Here is a 17710-nt window from a genome sequence, read left to right as displayed (position 1 = left end):
TAAGTGCTATGACCCTAGTGCCCCGATCTCTGTCCCCAGTTTGGGGCTCTCTGCAAGCCTATGCTCCTCCTTTCTCATGACCCTTCCCTCCTCCTTTGAGCCTCACCAAAACTACTTTTAATCCTTTTGGAGGAGAAGCCCAGCTACCCAATGGTACACATTAACTTCACACAGTCAGAGCTTTAGATGGTTCCCCAAGTAAAGCTGGAAATATTAGAAGTAAAATGAAATGAAAGCAAAGTAGCCAGCTGACAGAACTTGCTTTTTCCCTTCTGCAGTTTAGGACTTCAACTATTATTCCATTGGTTTGTTGAACATTCCACATTGGCATAAAATCTGGCAAATCTCTTAACTTATTCCCCACATCCCTGCCCAAATTTTAGCAAAGAGCCAGGGTGGACATAGTGTTTTTTTCTGCATAGAGCTTTCTGTTATGGGGACTGGGTTATATGGAAGCAGGGACTGAGTAAAGGACTCGGTGGGTGGGAGGAGAAGGACATGTACAGATGACGACCTGTTAGCAGCGGTTGTTGTCATGGTCATCTGTGATAGCAGCAAGAACACAGGCACACTGAAGAGGTGGAGAGAGGAAGCCTCACACTCCTCTGTCTCTGAGGAAGGACAGGATGGGGTATATGAACGTGAGGAGTCACAGTAGATCTGCAGAGAGTCCAGCTGATTAGGGGAATATTTGTCTTCCAGCCTTGGCTTTTCTTGAGTACTGGCCCCTGGGAACCAGTGGAGTATTCCTGAATATAGTTCCTATATTTCACGCTACAGAATTTTCTGAGTAGATAGCCCCTTTTTCAAGAGAGACCTTTTTCACATTTTGTTGTTGCCAGTCATAGGCTTAAGTGTGGGTTTCTTTTTCTCCTAAATGGCACTCAAACATTGACTGATTCCTTATTTCTTTGGCTGTGGACTGACAAAAGGCTGTCCCATCAGTCTTCAATGATCAAAAACAGTCCCTTCTTTTTTGACAGATGAAGAAACATCTATAGAGAATGCAGGAGGATCATTGATGAAGGTGTTACAAGCCCAGAAGAAGAACAACAGCACCGAGCTGACTATTGAGTCAGAGAGGATGTCCTCACCTAACAGTGCTGTTAGCTTGTCAGGCTTCATGAATGAGCAGCTGGACTTTAATAATAAAAGTGATATTATCAGTGCACTAAGTTACATACTGCCTTATATCTCAGAGGGAAATCTAGGAGATGTGGAATCAACATTATTACCATTCATTCAACTTCTTTTTTTCAAATACACAAGATGGAGATATGCCACTGGGCCTTTGAAAAACACTACAAGGAGCCCTTCTGTTAAACCTGTACCATACAGTTCAACTAATAAAAATAAATTGAGGAAACTACATTTTCTGGAAAATTTGTTAGATGCAGAAACTCAAGAAAAAATTGATGAGGTTAAAAAGGAAGAAAAAGCTGCAACACGTACATGTTCCAACCTTTTAAGTGCCATGTTTACATGCTACATCTTTGAAAAGAGATTAGAAACTGCCCAACCACAGAAAGACAGCCTAGCAAGGATTGAGAGTACAGAGGAAAAGCTGCTGAGAGTGAACAGGGCCCAAGGGCCCAAGGAGCATACAGAAAATGCACCTCAAAGCAGTGGGAGATGAGAGCGTCAGGAGGAAACAGAATGCCCAGCCATCTGTGGCGAACACTGCTGAAGAACAAAAGCTCAGGAGGCCATCCCCAAGAAAGCTGCAACAGCTTCTCATGGTGCAGAGGCCCAAGAAGCTGGTGGGAAAGTCCTCCAATGCAGAGTCTTCATTCATAAAGGAACACAAGGCCGCAGGCTCCTCTTCCCTGAAACCGTACTTCAAGGGCAGGCCTTGTGCCTCCATCCCGCCAAAATCCCCAGCTGAGCTTAAAAACAGATCAAAGACTTATCCAACACTATTTTTGTTTTAGAAGCTGCAAAGGGTAGAGTTAGATATATTAAGGCTCCTGAACCAATCTCACATTCTGGAAATAAATGTATCTTCAATAAAACTCCATCTCATTGGGTCCACAGAAAACCCAAAGTCAAAAGGAGTCGAAAGTTCAGAAAGAAAATTTCACTCAATAGAATGATGCTTGCAAGCCCTCCGTTCTCTGCATTGAGGAATCTCATCAATTTCCCTCCACAAGAGGCTGTTTCACCTTCAAGAGAACTGACTTCTCAGGAAAATCCTTTTCCAGAATTATTTTCTCTTTCAGACCCTTCTACAGAAAACACTACTTCAGAAAACAATGCTTCACAAAATGTTTCTGAAGAAATTATTTCCACAGGAAACTCTACTCTGCCAGGAGGAACTGGCCCTGGAAACACTACACATAGGAACGTCTCCACTGCACATTCAACTGGTGCTGCAGACAACAGTATGCCAACTGTTCAACATACAAAAGAAACACAATGGGAGCACCACAACACAGACACTGAATTATCTTCTAAGCCCACAGGCTTCACTTTCCCAGGGCTCACATCCCCGGGTGATCAAGTTGAAACTCAGCCAAACCAGCAGCTACGGTCCCTCATCCCCAACAATGACGTGTGAAGGCTCATTTCTCATGTTATCCAAACATTGAAAATGGACTGCTCAGAGACCCACGTGCAGCTGGCCTGTGCCAACCTCATCTCTAGAACAGGCCTCCTGATGAAGCTTCTCAGCAAGCAGCAAGAAGTAAATGTGTCCAAAGCGGAATGGGATATGGACCAGTGGAAAGCTGACAACTATATCAGTGAGAGCACAGAAGCCCAGAGTGAGCAGAAAGAGCAGGAGTCAAGTGAGGTGAGGATAACCCCTGACACATGGGACCTGGACTTTTACTCAGTTTAGGACATGCCATTAACGTGCCCAAGCAGGAATACTATGGGCTCCTAGTCAGTATCTTATCTTCAGCCATGAAACTGCCTAAGACAGTGATCAACTTTGCTCATTTAGACAGTGTGCCACTATTCCCAGGGTAGATGAGAAAAGGACATTACACAAGATAAATAAATTGTAGGTAAATTGTAGAAGAAAATGCTAATGATAAGATTAATAACATTAAATTCGGCTTGTTCTTATAGTAGATACTCGCCTGAAACGATTGGGTTTTATAGTAGTTTAAGAATAGTTAGGGCTTCCCTGGTGGCGCAGTGGTTGAGAGTCCGCCTGCCGATGCAGGGGGCACGGGTTTGTGCCCCAGTCCGGGATGATCCCACATGCCACGGAGCGGCTGGGCCCATGATCCATGGCCGCTGAGCCTGCGCGTCCAGAGCCTGTGCTCCGCAATGGGAGAGGCCACAACAGTGAGAGGCCGGCGTACCACACACACACACACACAAAAACCAAAAACAAAAACAATAGTTAGCTATCGTTTAGAATAGGTTTAAGAATAGTAAGGTTTCATCCATTCTATCCCCTTGCTTTTAAAAAATTTTTATTTATTTTTTTAGCTCACAAAAGAATTTCCAGTATATGGGTATAACAACAAACTCATCTTGGCAATATCTGTAACTGTAGTAGTGACGATTTTCGTTAAAATTCTCTGTCCCACTGAGGTAAGGACAATAATTATTTCAGATTCAGAACCCACAAACTGAGAATCAAAGCCACGTTTCCACCTACTACTACTTGATTCTTCTCTTTACTCATGAGGACTGAGATACACTTTGTTCTTTTACTCAAAAGTATATTCCCAGAAATTTTTTTATTTTTTATTTTCGCTCATACTAAATTTAGTTATTTATTTATTTTACATCTTTATTGGAGTATAATTGCTTTACAATGGTGTGTTAATTTCTGCTTTATAACAAAGTGAATCAGTTATACATATACATATGTTCCCATATCTCTTCCCTCTTGCGTCACCCTCCCTCCCACCCTCCCTATCCCACCCCTCTAGGTGGTCACAAACCACCAAGCTGATCTCCCTGTGCTATGCGGCTGCTTCCCACTAGCTATCTATTTTACATTTGGTAGTGTATATATGTCCATGCCACTCTCTCACTTTGTCACAGCTGATCCTTCCCCCTCCCCATATCCTCAAGTCCATTCTCTAGTAGGTCTGTGTCTTTATTCTTGTCTTACCCCTACGTTCTTCATGACATTTTTTTCTTAAATTCCATATATATGTGTTAGCATATGGTATTTGTCTTTCTCTTTCTGACTTACTTCACTCTGCATGACAGACTCAAGGTCCATCCACCTCATTACAAATAGCTGAATTTCATTTCGTTTTATGGCTAAGTAATATTCCATTGTATATATGTGCCACATCTTCTTTATCCGTTCATCTGATGATGGACTCTTAGGTTGTTTCCATCTCCTGGCTATTGTAAATAGAGCTGCAATGAACATTTTGGGACATGACTCCTTTTGAATTATGGTTTTCTCAGGGTATATGCCCAGTAGTGGGGTTGCTGGGTCATATGGTAGTTCTATTTGAAGTTTTTTAAGGAAGCTCCACACTGTTCTCCATAGTGGCTGTACCAATTCACATTCCCACCAGCACTGCAAGAGTGTTCCCTTTTCTCCACACCCTCTCCAGCATTTATTGTTTCTAGATTTTTTGATGACGGCCATTCTGAATGGTGTGAGATGATATCTCATTGTAGCTTTTTTTTTGGCTGCTTTGGGTCTTCATTGGGGTACACGGGCTTCTCATTGCAGTGGCTTCTCTTGTTGTGGAGTACAGGCTCTAGGCACACAGGCTCAGGAGTTGTGGCGCATGGACATAGTTGCTCCACACCATGTGAGACCTTCCCAGAACAGGGATCGAACCCATGTCCCCTGCACTGCCAAGAGGATTCTTAACCACTGCACCCCCAGGGAAGTCCCCACAGGAATTTTAAAGGAACTCCACTCCCAGGAGATCTCTATGGAATTGGATTCATGATAACAAGCCATTGGACTATTTTGACAAGTTAAGTTTATAAGAAGGCCAGTGTTGACATGATAGTAAAATTTCTTCAACTCAAAGAACTGTGCTGATTTGATATACTCACCAGTCACTCTCATTCAACTGTTGATTTATTTCCTTGTTGGTTGAAGTGATGAGAGATATAGGATCTCCAAAGTCATGGAGTTATCAGTCACAGTGAGAAGGCTAAAAAGGACATGCCTAAAAGATAAAAGTGTGATCTCGTGAATTCCTTAGGTTTACTTAGCAGCTTTCTTCTCCGGTGTATTAGGAATTGTGTAGATAGGCTCCATTAAAACACTGCAAGTAAAATCTTGAAGCAGGCTACCCTAAAGTATGTCATGTTTATAGTAGCCTATTCCTGGAGCTAGCCTGTTTACCTTTTGTTCAGTTACATAATGGTTTATTACTTTTCCCAATAGGCAGTTGCTAACATTAAAAGAGTGATTTTAATAAGCTGACAGTCTTGATTCTACCCTACCAATACAACCTACTTTATTTACCTTTTCTCTTTTAATGGCAACCCTGTATTCCAGCCAAAGCAACTCCTCACTATACATTAGTTACACCATACCCATTCCTACTTTTGTCTGTTCCTTTGCCCATCCAAAATACCTTTATTTTGCTTTGCCTGTGGAAGTCCTATGAATCTCTCAAAAGCCAACTCAAGTCCACATATCTTTCTTCATAAAGCCTTCCCAGAATAGTCCAGCCCTCCTGATCCTAGTCCTGTGAGGTTTATCACCATTTCTTAGGGGCCATAGCAAAGCAGTCCCCTCCCCTCAGAACTCACAAAAGTGGTAAGCAGTTTTTTAAAAGGAAGCCCCCCAAGAGAGAAACACCAAGATTAGCACATCATGGAGTTGAGCAGAGATGTGTAGGGACCAATGGCTTCCTGGCTTATCAGACTTGAATAAAACCTGACATGATGTACTAACATCTAAAGAGAAATGTGTCTATCTGCAGGAGGGTTGGTCAGTAGTGAAAGCATAGAAAATGTGAGGAGAGACCAACATGGGCAGGGCCATCCTCACATTGCCCGAGAGTAGAGATGGCACCTTAGGCAGCATAACTGAAGAGTCAGGCCCACTAGCCAGGCTGTGCCTGTTGAGGAGATGGATGGATCCAGCTACCTCAGGCCTTCCCATTAAATTCTGGATTCAGGTGATTGCTTTTCTAATTCTGTTCTCACCAAGTAGCCTTCGATTGTGTGATTGTGCTTTAGTGTGCCAAGGAGGCCTGTCTCCACAGAAGGTAATTCTCTGATTGTGTAGACACGGATGCCCTGTGTGTAGAAGAGATGTATTTCTCATTATCAAGTAATAATTTGGCATTCTGATTTTTGATCAATCCTGTGATATTGCTAAAGTGAGACTGCCACAACAGGAAGATGTGAGTTCTCTCTTGGTGTGGAAGAGTATGATTTCTGAGCCTAGGAGGCTGGGGACTAGCATGGGGTCAGCTTGCTAGTCATTGGCCATTGCCCAGAATGTACCCTCTACATCTCCAGGTGGTATATGGCCTTTTGCTTTTTTAGAATTTCTGGAAATTCCCCTTTTTATTGTTTTTAACTTCTATGTAGTTTGACCTTGCATTTGTTTTGTTTTGTTTTTTCTTTGTTTTGTATTGGCCTGTGGGATCTTAGTTCCCCAAGTAGGGATTGAACCTGTAACCACGGCAGTGAAAGCGAGGAGTCCTAACCGTTATTTCCTCTCCCCACTTATAAGTTTTTTGAGGACAAGGGCCAAGCAGTGTTCTTCCTATGGTAGAGAATATTGGTGTTCAACAGAAGAGAGATGAGACGTTATGTCAATTCCACAGTGAGAAATAATGCAACCGAATATTTATTTGAAGTAGCGTAGAGTCCAGCAATAGACCCCTGTGTTCTTAAGACTTTTGAAATGTCATGTTTTAATATTGCAATCAGTGGAAGAAAATGAATAAATGGTGATAGAATAGCTACCTAAATATTTGGGGGGTAAATAAGAGCAGATCTCCATATGTCATCTTAAACAAACATATTTCCATAAATGTGAAAAAAGACCACATAAAGGTATTAGAAGAAAATAAAAGCAATATTTCTATAATCTTCTGGTGGGAAAGAGCCTTCAGAGCCTGATGCCACAAGCAGAGCCTTTGATATATTCCACCATCTTGTCTGTGACACCAGCTTAGCACTGATTCATGCCAAGCGTAAGATGAAGAGTTTTCCATATATTGTCTAATTTAATGCCCACAGTCCTGTGAGGATGATATTACTATCCCTCCTTCGTAGATGAAGGAGATCAATCTAAGGCCCCAGGGTCCAAACCAAAAGCAAAAGCCAGTTTCACCCGACTGCAAAGCTGGTGCTCCCTACTCCAATCTTTTGTGTTGTCTCCTTAGAGACAAAAACACTGGAAATATTCGAAACATTGAAATTCAATGAAAGCCAGTATTTCTTTACTATAAAGAGTTTTTTTGTTTGTTTGTTTGTTTGGAGGTGGCAGGGTTTGGCCATGCTGTGCAGCTTGCGGGATCTTAGTTCCCTGACTAGGGATTGAACATTGGGCCACAGCAGTGAAAGCACCAAGCCCTAACTACTGGACCACCAGGGAACTCCCAAGAGTTTTATAAGTCAACAAGAAGAAGACAAACAGTCCAGGGGAAAAGGGGGCAAAGGCTGTGAAGCGTAGGACGTGTGTTGACAGTCTGCGACCATATATCTGCCCATCCTGTCCTCATGGCTCATGTGGGGTGGGTTTTGTTAGCCAGGCCTTTGTCACCTCATGAAGTAAAAATCATCTCTAATATTTTCTTCAAGAACTTTTATAATCTGTCTAGAATTTATTGTGTTTGTTTTTTAGTGTGGTTGAGGTGGGGGATCTAACTTTTTCCCCCTACACAATGAAGATCTAATTGTTTTCAAATCTTTCACTGAATGGTTTATTCTTTCTTCCCTAGTCTAATATGCTATCTTCATCTGGACTCTATTCTGTGATCCAGTTATCTTGTCCTATACCAGTACCAGTGTCACACTGCTTAAATCTAGTTGCTTTATGACTTATATTATATCTGGTAGGGCAAGGTCCTACTCTTTGACCTTCTTTTTCATACATTTCATAACTATTCTTACATATATTCTCTACCAAATGTCAGCTGGCCAGGTTTTATTTAAAAATTATTTTGGATATAAATGGATTGCATTTAATTTGTAGGTTAATTTGAGGAGAATTGACCTTTTTACAACATTCTAGGAGGATGGTATCTCATGCCATGTAAGTACTTCTTCTTAATGTCCTTCAGAAAAGTTTTAATATTTTCATCACATAGGTCTTAGAAATTATTGGTGATGTTTATTCCTAGGTACTTTATGCATTTTTATTGATATAGTAAATGGGGTGTTTCTTCTGTTTTTTTGTTAGTTAGTTGTGTTATATGGGAAAGCTATTGAGGCTAATATGTTGATCTCTTGATTTTGTATGGAACCATCTTACTCATGTTACTTCCAATAAAATTTCGGTTGATTCTTTTGGTCTTTTTAGGTCCCTCATTTCATGTGCAAATATTTTTGTCTCTTCCTTTCCAATACTTCATTTTTCTTATCGTACTGATTAAGACCTCCTCCACAATGCTCAATAGTAGCAGTAATGATTGGGCATCCTACTCTTGTTCTTGCCTTTAAAACAATGCTTAGGGTTCTGCTAGATACTTTTATTTTCTTTTCCTGCTTCTAAAAGTTTTTATTAGGAATTATCTGTTGAACGTTATCTAAAACAGTCAACAAAATATATCGCCAGCTGCATGCAAGACCCTAAGTTAGGTACTGTGGAAGAGTCAAAGGATTCTTAAACAGGGTAGAATTCCTTTCCTTAAAAAAAGTTATCATCTCACTGGTTAGATAAGATATAAATTAAAAAGCAATGAGTAAGGATTTGGAAATAGTTGTAATGGATAATCATGATCATGTTTTCTTTCAAAACAGATTTATTCTCATAGAATTGCAAAAGAGGAAGATAGAAAAAGAAGCAGAAGGTAAATATTGGTCTTTGAAGGCAGAATTTTACAAAACTAGAGGAGAACTTAGAACGCATCAATTTCAGTTTCCTCACCAAAGGCAGGAGGAATGTTTAATTACCCTAATGGTTTACCCTAATTTATTTATCAGCAGAATTGGCTCCCCAGGCCAAGCTGAGTTAGAACAGGACTGGCACACATTCATCTGCTTTCACTAGTCCTTTAAGGAAAGAGGGTGGACAGGGAGAGGTTTTGGCTGTGCTTGTTCCTGCTGGCCTGATGCCTGGTTCCTAAACATCAGGCCAGGCCAGAGGCCTCCTAGGAGGCTCTGGGGTAGGGAGGGCCACATGTTTGGGGATGTAGGGGCTGGCCTCACTCAAAGCTGATGAAAGGTAGAACATATGAGTCCCTTCTGGAAAGTGGCAAGAAAACTTCACTTCTCATCCTACTGTTTTTCAGGCCCCTACTCTCTATTCCCTTTATCCAAACCACATAGATATTTAACTGGGAGAAAGTTTAGACAGTAGTTCATCTCTTCCTTTTGTAATAAGTAACTGGAGAAAGAGAAAGGGAAAATATCTTGCCCCATGGTCATACTGCTAGTGATTACCAAGAAGAAGATGGTCCCTTTCCACTGAGGACTTCTCTACTGATCACATTGTGTTTGGGCTGTGAGCTACGTTTTAGGTCACAATTCAGTAGACACATAATATATGCACATAAGTAGTTTCTGAAATAAACTAATTGTGCACTCTGATATTTTTCTATTCTATTTGTATTCAGAAAGAATATTTTGTGTTTCCCTGCTGGTCATGGCCTTTAAACTGATTCCACAATTCACTGACACCTCAGTGACAGCCTGCAGTGTGAAAGTCAGAGAGCTATAGATAACTTTGCTCGTTGGGTTCAGGTGATTACTTGGTGTGATTCAACTTATAGGACAGAGCAGCCAGGAAAATAAAAGCACCTTCTCCCCACACCCACACCCGCAGCCAATGCTGGACGTGCGACTAATTGCGAAGCGGAGTGGTGTGAAGCGCATCTAGACAGTAACGTGTTTCTGCCCAGCGCCATTGTGCAGTGTTTTCACTGCACGAGGGCAGTTGGCCACGGGCCAAGAAAGGTGAACGGGGCTGAAAATCGTGCCTATACTCCATGCTAAGCCACATGCAAAGGTCTCCCCAGAGACATTGGGGGGCCATTTTGGACAGACACAGAGAACTTCTGGAAGGCCAGCATGCATGCAATGATTTTCAAGATCCCGGGTTTGTGGTAATTTTTCTCATTGTAATTATGGACTGAGGTCCCCATTTAGTCCTAATAAAACCAGAGATAACACATTGTGAGAGAGATGAAAAGTGACATGTAACACTAACTGTGTGTGTTTTCCTCCAAGGGGCTTTGTTCGATTTCTGCTGCATAAGAGAAGTTCAGGGGAAAGTGAGAGTCAGGTAAATTTACGGAGGATAAAGTACTGTGGCCAGAGAAAGCAGGGGAGATGCAGAATTAATATTTCCCTTTCTGTGTTCTAAGAGGACTTTTTCGGGAGAAGGTGGCCACTTTGGCTTAGGGATATGTATAGGCCTCTCAACGCCACAAGCAAGGAAAATGTGGCACAAAAGCTACATGACAGGGAGTCTTCTGATGAGGATGAGATATTTCTCCATCCCACCAGGAGACCCAAACTCGTCTTCCAGAGCTCACTGAGGAGGCTGAATGTTTACCCCAGCAGGAGGCCCCTGCTCTGCATCCACAGACCCCTTAAGAGGTTGAGTCTTTTTCACCCCAGGTAGAGGCCCAGGCTCAGCATCCAGAGCCCACTGAAGAGGTAGAACCACCTCCACTTCAGCAGGAGCCTCCATCTCAGCCTTCAGAGGCCCATGAGTAACTAGAAACTTCAAGTCCTCAGATGGCCCTAGCCCAGCCTTTGGAGACACTTAAGGAGGTTGTAGTTCGACCAGTAGCACATCATGGGGTAAATGAAGCTCAGCTGTCAAACTTATACAATGTCACTGTTAAACCTCTGGATCTGGCACTTACCATAACTCCACAGGTCACTAAAGGGTTTGAACCTTCTCCAGTCCAGCAGGAGACCCCATCTCAGCCTCCAGAGCACCCTGAGGAGGTTGAACCTTCTCTACTCCATCAAGAGGCACCAACTCAGGCTACAGGGTTCCCTACTGAGTATGTACTTCAGATTCCAGTGAGTGATGAGGTAGCATCTCTACGTGGCGTTCAGCGTCACGCTCCTTCAAACTTGCCCAGTGTTCCACTGCAACCTCTGGATTTGGAACTTACCATCACTACAGAGCCAACTATGGAAGCTGCATTTTCTACAGCTCAGCAGGAGGCCCTGCCTCGACCTCTTGAGCATCCTGAGGAGACAGGATTTCTCCAACCCAACAAGAGACCTCAACTAAGCCTCCAGAGCCTCCTGGAGAGGTTGAGCCTTCAGTGGAGCAGAAGCAACTAGCTCAGCCTTCTGAGCCTCCTGGGGAAGTTGAACCTTCTCTAACCCAGCAGGAGACCACAGGTCAACCTGCAAAGCCTCTTCTGGAAGCTGAGCTTTCTCCAAGTGAACAGGAACAACCGACTCAGCCCTCTGAGTGTACAGAGCCTCCTGAGGAGGTGAAAACAGCAACCAGGTAGGAGACCGCTGCTCAGCTTTCAGAGTCTTATGGAGAAGCTTAAACTTCTGCAACCCAGGAGGAAGCCTCAGCTCAGTCTCCAGAGCCTCCTAATGAGGCAGAATCTTCTGCAACCTGGCAGGAGCAACCAGCTCAGCCTCCAGAGCCTTCTTCAGGGGAGGTGGAACCTTCTCCAACACAACAGGAACAGCCAGCTCAACCTCCAGAGCATCATGAAATGACAGTTTCACCTCCAAGTCACCCTCATGCTCAAAATCCAAACTTATCCAGTGTCACTGTCAAACCTGCAGATGTGGAGCTTACCATAACAAAAGAACCCACTCCAGAGGTGTGACCTTCTCCAAATCAGCACAAGCCTTCAGCTCAGTTCTCAGTGCCCCTTACTAATGCTGAATTTTCTGCAACCCAGCATGGGGCCCCCACGCTACCTTCACAGCCACCTGAGGAGGTTGAACCTTTGCCAGTTCAATAGGAGGCTCCAGCCCAATCTCCAGAAGCCGGTATACATAATAAACCTTCAGTACAAGAGGAGACCCCAGCTCAGTATCCAGAGCATCCTGGAGAAGAAGTTGTATCTGCCACAAGCCAGCAGGAGACTCCAGATCAGCATCCACAGGCTCCTGAGGTTGTACCTTCTCCACCTCAGCAGGAATCCACAGCTCAGCATCCATAGTCTCCTGGTGAGGTTGAATCTTCTCCAACTCAGTCTCCAGAGCTCTCTAATGTGACTGTAGTTTTCTCTCCAGAGCATACTGTGACGACAGTTTCTCCTCTCGGTCAGGATCAAGCTCAGCTTCTGCAGCGTCCCAATGTCACTGTTAAACCTGTGGATCTTGCACTTATCGTAACTCCAGCGTTCACTAAATGAGGTTGAAACTTCTCCACACCAACAAGAAACCTCGACTCAGTCTACAGTGTCCCTTGAGCAGTTGGTACCTTTGTCAGTTCAGCAAGAGGTTTCAGATCAACATGCAACCCCCTGTGAAAATGTTAAATCTTCTCCAGTCCAGCAGGGAGCCCCAAATCAACCTCAAGGGCTTCCTGAGGAAACTGACCCTTCTCCAAGCCAGCAGAAGAGCTCAGCTCAGCATCCAAAGCCCACTGAGTGGGTTGCACCTTCTCCAGTCCAGCATCAGCACCCAAGTCAGCCTCCAGGGACCTCTACGGATGGTGCAGCTGAATCTTCAGTGCATAATGAAGTGACATTCTCACCTCTAGGTCCAGGTGGAGTTGAACATCCAGTATTGCCTAACATCACAGTTCAACCCGTGGATCTGGCGGTTCTCTTAACTCTAGAGCCCACTAAAGAGGTTGAGCATCCTCCAGTGCAGTAGGAGAACCCTACGCAGACTCCAGATCCCCCTGGAGGGGTAGAGCTTTTTTTAGCCCAGGAGGAGGCCCCAGCTCAGTCTCCAGTTCCCCAGGGGGTCTCACCTATATCTCCTGAGCCACCTAAGGAGGTGATACCTTCTCCAACACAGCAGGGGCTTCATGCTGTCATCAGAGCTCCCTGAAAAGGTGGAACCATTCCAGTCCCTCAAGGGACCCTTCCTCAGTTTCTACAGCCCCCTGAGAATATGGAATCTTCTCCAGTCCAACAGGAGTTCCCGGACCTACCTCTGGAACCCCTTAAAGAGACAGAACCTTCTCCAGATGAGCAGGAGGCCCCATCTCACCCTCCAGCACCACCTAAGGAGATTGTAGCAGAAACAAGTGCATTATGAGATGACAGTTCCAACACTAGGACAGGATCAAGCTCAGCATTCAAACTTGCCCAGTGTCACAGTTAAACCTTTGGACCAGCAGCTTCCCACAGCTCCAGAACCTACAATGGAGGCTGAACATTCTGCAGCCGTGCAGCAGACTGCAGTTCCTCCAACATACCCCGAGGTGACATTTCCAAATCCAGAGCAAGTTCAGCCTGAGCATCGAACCTTGACTGAGGTCACAGTTCAACCTTTGGACTTTGAACTGACCATAAGGCCAGAACCACTAAGGACGATAAACATTCTCCAACCATGAAGGAGACCCTAACTCAGCCTCCAGAGGCAACTCAGGAGGTTGTAGTTCGAGCTCCATTCCAGCAGGAGGTGACAGTTCCAACTCCAAGTAAGGATCAAGGTCAGCATTCAACATCATCCAGCATCACAGTTCATCATGTGGACCTAGAGCAAGCCACAACTCCAGAACCCACTGTGGAGGCTGGACTTTCTACAGCCCTACAGCAGACTACAGCACCCCTCTGAAACACACTTGCACAACCAAACCTGACTCAAGTCACAGTTCCACCTGTGGACCTGGGAGTTAACATATCTCAGCAGCCAAGGCGATCTGAGACAGTTCTTTTTCCTTCGACTCAGTATTCAGTATCCACAGGTCTTCCTGGAGTAAAATATACCCCAGAAAAGAAACAGCCAGAACAGAATGCCACCACAAACATCAGCATATGTGAGCTCTGTACTTGCAAAAATGAGACGCTGTCGTGTGTTGGTCTCAGCCCAAAGCAGAAGCTCCACAGAGTGCTTGAGCCAGAGCCTAATGCCTATAGAGGCACCTTCACCATCATGTAAGAATCGCCTTTCCTCATTTGTTCTCTGCATCCTGCCTGACATGGCAGCCTTTCTTCACGTCTTCCTGGGTCCTCCTTATCTCCCCAATCCACATTGACAGACTTTCTGTTTCCACCTTTTGTTTGTCAATGATTCCTTATCTTCATTCTCCTTCTTACTATTTTTCCTCTCCTCCAGTCTTTTACTTTTAATTGCCCTTATTTTTGCCTTCACCATTTTTTACCCCATTATTTAATTCTTTAACATCTACTCTTCTCCCATCTTTACTCCATCCTCTTCACAGCAACATGTCCCTCTCCCCATCTCATTGGTGGTAATACAACAAAGTGGTTAAGAGTAGAGATTCTGGAGCCAGACTACCTGGGTTTGAACCCAGGTGTGTCATTTATTAGCTTTATGACTCAATTTCCTCATCTGTAAAATGGGGATTATGGTAGTCATCATCTCATAGGATGACTCCTATGACTCCTCAATCTCCCAATGACTCCAATCTCATTGGTAGATTTAGATGACTTATTATAGTAAAGCTCTTCTATCAGTGCCTAGCATATATTTTAGTGTTAGCTATTAATATTATTTAATCTCTCAGTTATATCTAGAACTCACCTTTGTCCCCTGGCTTTCTATATGTAGCACCCATTTTGTGCCCAACCCAGGGCTAAATACTATGGGATCCACAGAAGTATATGGCATTGTCTCCAGAACATGACAATGACAAGTGGGAAGAAAGCAGATATACCTTAAAAGGGAGGTAATATATAATTAAGTATTAAGAGAAATACAGATCGATGATGTAATTCACCAGAACCTGTAATCACAGGGTTGTGGATGTCACAGAAGGCTGCATGGATAAGCTAAATCTTTAGCTGTTACTTAATGATTGGCTGTAATTTGTCAGAAAAATAATAGGCAGTACAGTCTAGGCAAAGGTGTGACTGAAGGGGTGATCAGAATTTAATAATTAGTCTGGCTGTAAAGAATTGGGTTAAGCAACAATGAAAGATAGGGTTATGAAATACCTTGGCTATCGGCAATGTGGGTTTGAATGTTACACTGTAAGATATGGGGAGCCACTGCAAGTTTTCAAGCAAGAGAGACAAATGATTAAAACAAGAGGCTTATTTTAGATTTCATATGTAGAGTGATCTAGAGAGGAAAGCTTGATTCAGGGAGACCAAATAGAATGGTTTAGCAAAATCTAGGACTAAAGTGAGAAGGGGCCAAATTAGAGTAGTTGTGATTGAAGTAGAAAGAAAATCGTGAGAGTACTACAGAGGAAAAAACTGACAAGATGTAGAAATTGACTACAGTTGGGGGATTGTAGTACCAGAAAGAGAAAAATCACATGTATTGATGGGCAGAATGATGGTGGTATAACAGGTGGAAATACAGCAGTTGGGAAGCAGAGTGTTTGAGGGAGATGAGTTGAGTCTTAGGCATCTTTTATTGGTGAGCATAAAGCAACCAGAATGCTCTGTTTGAGTGGAAATGTCCCTCAGGCCGATGGGCAGACAGGTATCAGTTTTGACTTATTTCTGACTCCCGTGAAAAATGTGCATATAAACTGAATAGTTACATTGTTGCTGAGGGAAGAGGACAAAGCTAAAGCTAAAGATTCAAAGTCATCCACTGAGTTAGTGGTTCAAACTGAACCTCAGGTATTTAACAGCTTCTCTTAAACATGTCTGATTCATGGATACATTCTCACTGTTTAAAAAAAGAAATGTCACAGAAGTATATAGTATAAAATGTGAAAATTCCACCCCAACTTCTCTACCACCAATAAGGTAACTCCTGTAAGTGTTTTGATGTGTCCTTCCTTCTGATCCCTTTCCTTTGCATTTTGTTCCCCTAATGAGGTAATAATTTTACTCTTTGCTCAGTGATTTGTGCTTTTCCCTACGCAATATGTTTAAGAGATATTGTCGTATTAGTCCCTCTAGTTTCTAATTGCCCATATCCTTCTAACACCTGGAGAGAGTCTGAGGACACTGAGCCAAAGCTTTGTGTTGCATGGCATAGGATTTCCTTATATTTATTTGCTGATATTTATAAATGTTTGCCATGCTTCTCATTGATTTGTAGAAGTCATTTTAGACACATAAGTGATTTTGGAAAAAAAGTAATTGGCATTATGTATCCAAGAAATTGGACAGATAAGAAGTTCAGCTTCTGAGAAGATGCCTCATTGTTTGTGCCAGTGGCCTCACAGTAAGTTTTTAGTAATTGTGCACACTGGTAAGCTGATAAGCTGTGGGAATTAGAAAGCTGGTCTTTTGTGCATTTGAATATTCCCCACACGGTGGCCATGATTCTTTTCCTTATTTTCTACATTCATTTCCTACCTATTCAAGGATATGAACTGTGTTTCTTCACAGAAATTTCCAAAGAAACTCTATTTCTTACATTGATAAAAGTATATGGAAGGCATACTGCTGGGCTGAGAAGCTGTGAGTATACTCTCCCCAAATATGAATAGAAAAAGCTAAATGCATTCTAAGATCCTTCTTGCTCCAGAATTTTGAGGTCAACACCTGTGAGTAAAGGTATTTCGCCTTCCATATCCCAAAGCAACCTAATGATTGAAATTCTTCGTTTATTTTAAAAATTAAATTTGGCAGGACATCTTTAAAACCAGTAAGAGACAATTTAAACTTATTTTCCATTATACAAGTAATACATGATCATATTCTCAATACATAACAATGAAATAACAGGTATAGTGAAAACCCTCCTTGTGTTCTAATCCCCCACCCACTACTTTGAGTTTAGTATTAATCCTTCCAGACTCTTTTCCATATGTTTGAGTACATACATATTTACAGATAGCAAAAGAGGTTTGAGTGTTTTTCTTATCTTTTTTTACGTAAGTAACATCCTGCAACTTGATTCCTTCATTTCATGATATGTCTTAGATTTCTTTCCTTCCCAGTACATAGAGGGTTACCCCATTCATTAAAACTCCTGCATAATATTCCATAGTATGAATGTATCAGTTTAATAATGTCCCTATTGAAGGATGTTTAGATTATGTCCAGTTTTTTGTTACTTGCATTGCTGCAATGAATATCCTTGTACATGCATTTTTGTGAGCCTTGTCATTTATTTCTATAGAATAGTTATCTAGAAATGGGATCGTTGGAGTGAAGACTATTTAGATATAAAATTTTAATTGCCCTCAAAAAAATGGTGCCATCTTATACTCTAGTCATCATGCTGTGATGACATTCATTTCCCCACACCCTTCCACCACTGGATATTCTCCGTGTTTTTTTTTTCTTTGCTAATCTGACAGGTGAATAAAAGGGGTCCCATCTAAATTTGAATTTTTCTTATTACTTGTGAACTTAAATATCTCTATATGTTTACTGAACATTTGTATTTTATCTCTGAATTGTCTGTCCTTTGCCCATTTTTCTGTTACTATTTTTTTTATTGATTTGTAGAAAAAGTCAGTTTAGATACATAAGTGATTTTGGAAAACATCATTCAAAGTAATTTTTGATGACAGTGTGGTCATATCCTTAGTTCAGCTTGAATAGACAAGTCATAAATGACTTCTGAATTAATAATAAAAGACATAACAGTC

Source organism: Mesoplodon bidens (assembly GCF_964165515.1).
Source record: "Mesoplodon bidens genome assembly, contig: HAP1_SCAFFOLD_200, whole genome shotgun sequence".
In the NCBI taxonomy this organism is placed as follows: Eukaryota; Metazoa; Chordata; class Mammalia; order Artiodactyla; family Ziphiidae; genus Mesoplodon; species Mesoplodon bidens.
Note: the sequence above shows the minus strand (reverse complement) of the source record.